The sequence below is a fragment of the Centruroides vittatus genome, unplaced genomic scaffold (assembly GCF_030686945.1).
Source record: "Centruroides vittatus isolate TY-2023 unplaced genomic scaffold, ASM3068694v2 contig_983, whole genome shotgun sequence".
NCBI lineage: Eukaryota > Metazoa > Arthropoda > Arachnida > Scorpiones > Buthidae > Centruroides > Centruroides vittatus.
In genome coordinates, this window is record NW_027122654.1 from 827083 (window position 1) to 835683 (window position 8601).

The following is an 8601-nucleotide window of genomic DNA, read 5'->3' on the forward strand; positions in this document are numbered from 1 at the left end:
CTTTGGTTTATGTTGCGTGAAGCACGAATAGCAAACATGACTGAAATATTTATACTGTATTCATTTATACAACAGAGGAAACTGGATTTTTCTTTTATTTTTCTTGCTTTTTACATTCAAATATTATTCTTGTATCCTCATCTCTCTTTCTCTATTCTTTACACGAGGTAGCAATTTTATAAACATGTTTCTATTTGTTTAGATATACAAACATGTGTTAACTCTTATTTAATAATTAGCACAAATTTGAAGAGTAATTATAAACATAAATCCGATAATGAAACTCTTTTATTCATGTGAAAAGATCGAGAAATAATTAACTTTAAATGATTCTAGTACCGTGCAACAAGTTCGTGAATATTCATAAAAAACATTACTTTTTCTGAATTACAGAAAAAAAATTATGTAAAAGATAAGCAGAAAGATAAACTTACTATTATTTTTTACAGTAGAATTTAAATTTAACAAGCAATTATTTATTGTGACATCGTCACAATGCCGGGTTGCAATTTTTAAAATACGAACATCCGGTATTCCCGATTAACTATATACGAACTTCCTGTCCAGAACGGAAGTTCGTACATAGTTAATTGGAATCTCTAGTCCATAAGCTATGCATATTTGATATCGATTTTCAACTACCTTACTCTGTTCTCGAGATCAACGATAGCCAGACAGACAGACAAACGATAGTGGGAATATAGGTCTGCAATTTGAAAATTGCAGCCAAACAATCGTCATAAATTATAGATTTTTTTGTAATCCATGTAACTGTGTACCTTACGAGAATTATAAAGAACATATAGTTTAAATTATGTGGTTCATGCAATTTACGTGGTTTTGTGGTTCATATGGTTCATTCATGAATCTTTGAAACTTATGAGGAATCAATTATTTGCGATTCATAAGGGCCCATAATGCTTTTCAAACTTAAAAAAGTGACATTATAACAATGCAAATTCGATTCTTTAATATTTTAAACTTTCTTCTGTAGTCATTTCTTTAATTTTCAAAATGAAAACAGTTTTTTATTAATTTAAAACTTTCAGAAGTAGACGAAAAGAAATATGCTGTAAACAGGTTATAAGATTTGTAGCGTTATCCACTTCAATTTAAAACGAAAACATTTTAATTTAAAGACTACACAAAGCAGATTCTAATTCCAAGATGTATACCGGTACATGAAAGTTTATTGAGCTGCAATTTTCAAACTGCAGACCTATACAATTGCATTTCCACTGGCATAGTCTGTTGTTTCTTAATTAATCTCGAGAACGGAGTTAGATAAATGAAAGTAGAGATCAGATATGGAAAGTAAACCCCAATTAAATATATACGAACTTCCAGTCTGAAATGGAAGTTACGTGATTTCAATTCAACGTTTTCTCCCGAACGAAGTTAGATGACCGGTATGACTCTCTCGTTATCAGGAAAAGAATGATGTACAGAGGCAAGAGCATATATTTTAAATTATATAAATTTTAAAAATACGATTACGATTAAAATTGCAGACCGGCATTGTGACGATGTTAACATGTATATATCGACCAGTCCAACAGAACTCCAACAAATATATTTTAAACACTGTATGTTACGAGTCAACACGAAACCCTTGTACTAAACACACGTTCATATAACTTAACTTTGAAAGTTTATATATTTAAATTAGACAATAAATAGTATATAAAGTTAAAAATGCTTTAAAAAATAGCATAAAAATTGTTATTATTAAATCATACCTTTAAATCAACCGAACCTTCAATAACAGAGTCTCTAAACGGGCGCCATTTTTTCAGGAATGCGTACAAAATAACATCCAAATAATGGCTATTTTTATATTCCTATCAGTGGCCGTTATCCAGAGGTTCGACTGTATTCAATTTTCATCCAGTTATTATGTATTAAAGTGTTCAAAGATGATTTAAATAAGGGAAATTAATTAAATAATTAAGTGTAAAAATAATTTTATAAGTTTAAAATATAAATTAAAAATAAATTTTTCTTTCATATTTCTGATAAATTATACAAAAAATATTAAATTTTGTGTGACTTTTATTAATAATTTAAATATAATTTAGAAATTTTTATATATTTTATTTTAAATAATAAACAGTGAAGTAAATAACGCAGCAAAGATTAATAAGAATATTCCCTTCAAAACAAAAGAAAATAAATAAAATTTAAATTAATTTTGTAATTTAAAGTTTTAAATATAGTTTTTCAATGATTTAAAATATTAAAATTATTATTTAAGTTTCAATTATTATAGTTAGGGTACATTCACATGTCTTCATCCTTCAGTACAGGATAAACAAGGCGCTAGTTCAATTCTTGTCCAACATCGAACATATTTTAAGCCGAAATTTTCAAATTTCAGAGCTATACATCCCCACTGTCGTCTGTCTGTCTGTCTGACTGTCCTTCGTTAATCTGGAGAAAGAAGTTCGATAGGTGGAAATCGAGACAAGACGTGGAAAGCTTAGAAGCATGAGGCCCTGATTAACTATATAGGAAATTTTGGTATAAACCGGAAGTTAGTGTAGGTGTGAGTATAATCATTTAGAATATAATATATATATATGTTATTAAAATAAATTAAATAAATAATTATATTTAATTCAATCTTATATCGATTCATTCTTTCGCATGACCAGAAACTGTAAAGATGTTTGACATAATACTTATCATTGATCGGACATGTGTTATAAGTAGATACAAGAGACGAGCTTGATAAAAATATTCAATAAAATTTCTACTTTTATTAACTAACTTTTGTAATTATAATAAAGTACAAAATATAAGCTGAATAAATCATATTACATTTTTGTGAACAGACAAACGAACTGACAAATTTTAACTTTAGTAAGTTAAAATTATATTAAAGAAATTTAAATTTTAGCTGAATGTTTGGAGATATTTCCTATACTTTTATACAGAAGAGCTCTTGAAGTAAGAAGGAAAAACTTGTCTGAAGTCATAGCTAGAAGTTAACGATTCTAAGCTTAGCTCCTAAAAGTATAAAATTTACGTATAAACAAAGAAATGAAGAGAAATGTGGCCATTTTGGGCCTGACCCAAAATGGGAGCGACCAACACGAGTGACAGATGAGAAACGACGTCTCTAATGATAAATTGTGTCATAATCAAACGATATAGCAGTCTATAATTGGGCTATAATATAGCTAATTAATTATAAAGATATTAATGTAATTCGGACTGAAGATAGCTGGTTAAGCCGCCTACCCTTTATCCAAATTATATAATAGTTTCATAATTATTTAGCTATATTATAACCCAATTAAAATCCGGATTTACCATTTGATTATTACTATAAGCCAGGCTTAGTTTTATATGCAATTATGTCAATGGGGTACGAAACCGGATGCTCGGGCTGTAGGATAACATTTTACAACCTGACCAACCGCCATTTTAACCTTTTGATTTGAGTAGCAACACGAACATGCTAATTAAGATCTGCGTAAATGTGGAATATTTTTTCGGTTTAACAGGTTTTCGTTTTGAACAGGTCGTTTTTTAAACATAGAAAATCGCTTCGTTTAGAACTTTTCCTCTTTAAACAGGTTTCCATTTTATTCAGGTTCCGTTTTGGACAGGTTTCATTGTATATACGCAAGACATGAAAATATATAAGAAGATAAATTCCTATGGAAAAAAATGTAATATTCTTTCATGAGATATAGGATTTATGAGATGAAAGGTATTGTGTAAGATAAAAATTTTTTCTATAGATTTTCAGAAATCTCGTAATATATTTAAGGATTATATATAAGGATAACGTTCTTATAAGACGAATTGTGGAAGGGTTTCATACAAATGTTACAATATTATTAAATTAGATCAATTGTCAATCAACAATTGATCTAATGCCACCTCTCATTGTTGGATGTAGTACAATTTTATTGTAAAGCAAACAAAATTCTCTTATATAACATCAGAATAATAATTTACTTTATGAAGAAATACTAATTATTTATTGATCATAAACCATATGATTATATTTAATCGAAAGAAGTTCTTAGTGAAAATTAAATTATCTCAATTTATGTCCCTATCTCAGGATGTATATTGTTGTTTCATGGTTGTAAATAGAGACAAATGGATCAAATTACCAAGCAAAACTTTAATATTGAATTCAACATATATTTTGCTATCAAGCAATGTTCTTTTATGTTCATTTTGAAGACTCTAGGCATATTCAAGGAATTTAGAATATTTAAAATACATTGCCAAAGAAAATAAATTTAAATTTTAGTGTTTTATTACATGTATTGTAGAAAACACATTCAAATTTAAACTGAAAAATATAGAAAAGAATTCTGCTTTTCTATACTTTTATTTTCTATATTCATAATTTCGATGAATTTATTCATTAACATTAACATTGAAAATTTCTAATTATTTTTTATATTTATTTTTTGACTCTCCTCCCTGTGGCATTAAGAGGGGTTTTTTTCCAAGTTCTCTTAACGCGCATTGTACATTCGACCAAACCTACAATGAGTATTAGCTGGGTGGTGTAGAGTGGAATCCAGTTATCCACGAAAAATTCCTGCGGATTTACTGACCCGTATTCGATCCTGAATCTCAAGGGTGTTGGGCTGATGTTCAATCGCCTCGGCATCTGGTTATTTTATAAAATTATTCAATATAGGGCCTATATTCTAGAACGTCAGAATGTAATTCTCGAAGCTTTATGTAAACTATGTGCGCATACAGATTATGAAAATATAATAATATTTTTTATGCTTGCCATACAATATACATATAACTATTGAATATTGCTTTATTTAAATTAAATGAATTAAAAATTGGTATATATTGAAGAGAATTTTTGGGAATTTTGTTAGTAGAATGAGAATAAGTAATCAGTCAATATTCTCTAAACGAAGAGTGGAATAAGGTACGCTATAGGTTAGATAAGAGTACGTAGTATGGAATGGCCAATCGGTTAAGGTGACAGCCAACTCTTCTGAGGTCGAAAAACTCTAAGAATTTTCGGGGGTGGTAAGCCTGGATATGTCGGGCCCCGTCCCTTACCAGCCAGTAGCTCCATTGTGAGCTTGCCAGGTCCATAATGAACTTACTAAAAAAGTCTATCATAATGCCCACAGGGCGGAAAGAGTTAAAAAAATAGTATGGGGTCTAAGGATACACATCTTGTGTAAATGATTCATATGTCATAACTGTACTTGTTTATGTACTTATAACCTAAAGTGTTCTGTTTGAAATATATGTTTTGCTGTTCCTCTAGAAATTCTTTTCTTCTCGAAAAATAACATAATGTTCTTGTTGACAACAAAAAACGTTTGTAAACAAATAAACTATTAAGATATTTTTCTTTAGAAATACTTAAATATTTCAGTTTTAAATAAAAAACAAAATAAGAAAAAGTTGGATTGATATATGGAATGATCAAATTGTGAACTAAAAATAGAATTTCCATTTAAATCGCATGAAACTGAAAATGAACACAAACGACTTTATTGGATTTAAAGAACAATCACGTAAAAGTAAAAGCAGAAAACATTATGCTATTTTAAGAAAGAGAATAAAAATACAACGTCTCTTTTCAATTTACAACCTATATTCAGAGCAATTGGTTGAAGTGTTTACTTCGCTCTACACTTGTTTTAATTAAAAACTTCATTTAATCTTTTAGAATTTTTAATAAAAATTAATACATTTTGAATATAAATTCTATCAAAAAAATATCATTTTAAAGTATTTTAATTACTTACTTTAATTTTTATTTTAACAGCTTTAATTCGATTCACTTCATACAAAATTATAAATAAGATTTAATTTAAAGTGATCTTAGAAAGCAATGTAAGTTATTTAATACTATTATTCTTCCAATGTATCTTCAGTATGGTCTCTGGATTTCGTATATAAATTAGAAAAAATGCATGTGATCTTTTTACGCAACATTCTCAGAGTTGGGTTACGTCCCCGGTTACGCCTTTCGCCACGATACTAATGGAGTGTGGATTTATCCATTCGTGTTAAAGCGAATTACAAATCTTTATTAAAGAAATTAAGAGACACTCGGGATAAATTGATAAAGACAATCTTTCACAGTTATATAATAGAGCTAAAAACAAAAAGTGGATTCTAAAGTTAAACAATTTATTGCCAGTTTATGGTGTATGTCTAACTTCTTTATGTAATTTGACTAAAGAACATTGAAATCTTATAATAAAACACGCTCTTAATTTTATATACATTAATTAAGAGCGTTGAAAAAATCATTATTCATGAACTGAAAGAGTTTGAATGACCGATACACACGATTTGAGAACGTTGAAAAGATTGATATGCATGATTTGAGAATGTTTAAAACGATCAATATATAAGAATTGAGAGCATTTGAAGAATCAAAATCTGAAATAATCAAGTTTTCATCCATGGTATAGCAACATTTTTTCTCATCTTTACCGTATAACATAACAAAGAATCCGTAAAAAGACGAGTATGATAAATCTCTCTTTACGACCTCTTACTTCATTATCCTCACTTTTATGGCTGGTATATATTATAATTATATGAAATGTGTACTTTATGTTTGGCATTTCTATATGATATTATATATTATAAAATAAAAAATATAATTTGTCAACATAAAATCGATATTTTAGAAAATTTGGAGGTTCGTGGTTTGTTTTACAACGGATTATCAGGAATAAATTAGATTGTAAAGCTTGTTATAGTGTATTTATATACTATAAACTATAGCAGAGGAATGTAATAAATAGAATTAATGTGCCAAAATAAATGTAAAAAGCTCTCAAAAACAGAAGAATGTCTTAAAAGATGTGGGAAGAATAGAAACGCATCCTTGTTAGATGTATTCATATCTAATTTACTTCTTATTCAGGAAGTTTAAAAGTTCTGAAGGTAATCAAATGTTCAATTTTCTATTCTAACTAAACTTGAATATATTCTCCGATAGAAGAATATAATAAATAATACTAAAAAGTCATTTCAATAGGCAATTCGACAATTAAATGTATGATTTTCGTGGATTTTCGTATTTAAAATATTAAAATAATAATCTTCAGACTTAAATTTCATTCAAAAGTTGTTGAAATTATCTTTAAGTCGCTTCTAATTTCGTCATTTACTAAAAAACATAAGATTTAAATTGACTATTAAAAATTAATTAAAATAAATTAATATTCTTTATCGATAATGTTATTTAATGTACTCGATAATTATTTTTATATTTACGATCTAAACAGTTTAACTTTTCACCAGTGGATAAACTACTTAACGTTGGTCGTGGGTTCGCGCCTGACCACGTTGGTCAAGTGGAGTTTTCCGGGGGTTTTTTTACGTGTCTAACACCCAACAACTTGTAAGTAGGGACCAGTTTTTCGTATAAAGTCCTCTCAGGAGACATTCCATTAACACATCGTTCACATATTACATTACCTTATCCTATTAATCCTACAATCCTGTACTTTAACTCAATAATATAGTAACGAAAAAAAATTAATTATTACAAGAGAACAGACTTCTAAAAGTCAATATTTAATTAATAAAAGTTTCAGATATTAATTATCAACTCTTACTTCACTTGATATACATTTAACTCTGGGTATAAGAATGAAAAATTAAAGAATAGTACTTCTAAGACTTCAAATTTCTTATATAACATTCTGATAAAGTCGTGTTAATTAAACTCTGTATAAAAGAAAATAATATAATTATAATTAAATCATTTTCTTTTATATATTTATACTCATAAATTTAGTCATTTATTTGATAAAAATGAATACAGAATCATTATAAACGAGAAGTCATGAGATAAATTATATTATCTAAAAGAGAAATTTCCAGTTATCTCTCTATAACTTTATCCATTGCCATCATTCTAGTAGTGATGTATCACCTGTCATTATGCAGCAGCTGCAACAGGACTGTATCATTAGCAACCTATTTACTTTCAGACTTTCGCTTTCTATAACTACTGCTATCAACGTTTATATTTTGTATTACTGGGTTGAGATTTTCAAAATTTGCGGACCTATATTTCCACTTGCGTCTGTCTGTTTGTCTGTACTTCCTTAATCTCGAGCGATTTAATTCTTGTTATTTTCTTATGTAATATGACATTAATATGTTTAAAAATGTTTAACATAGGATGGCCAAAAGTCAGTTATTTCTTGTGTGAATAGGAACCATTGACTAATTTGTTACAGAGTTGTAATTTGTGTATCGAACAAGACAGATCTATACTCCTTTCCAGAACAAAATGGTTATTAGTCTACATCAGCGTTTTTCAACCTTTTTTACTTAAACTTATAATTAAATTTCTGCAGAAAAAATCACATGATTTAAAGTTGTGTTTCTAAATATTCTACGCTTTATTACCTGTCACTTAACCTAATTTTTTTGGTGTATATTTTTTGTGAATTAATAAAATAGTATTGTTGTTCCTTAAACAGGTATATAGTTATTTAGGTTTTAATGGTTATTTAAATTAATAATTTTCCTTTTACATAAGAAAAGAAATTAATATTAAGTCTTAATTTGCGTTTAAAAATAGCACGATAATTGCCTTTAGAAACCTGCCCAATG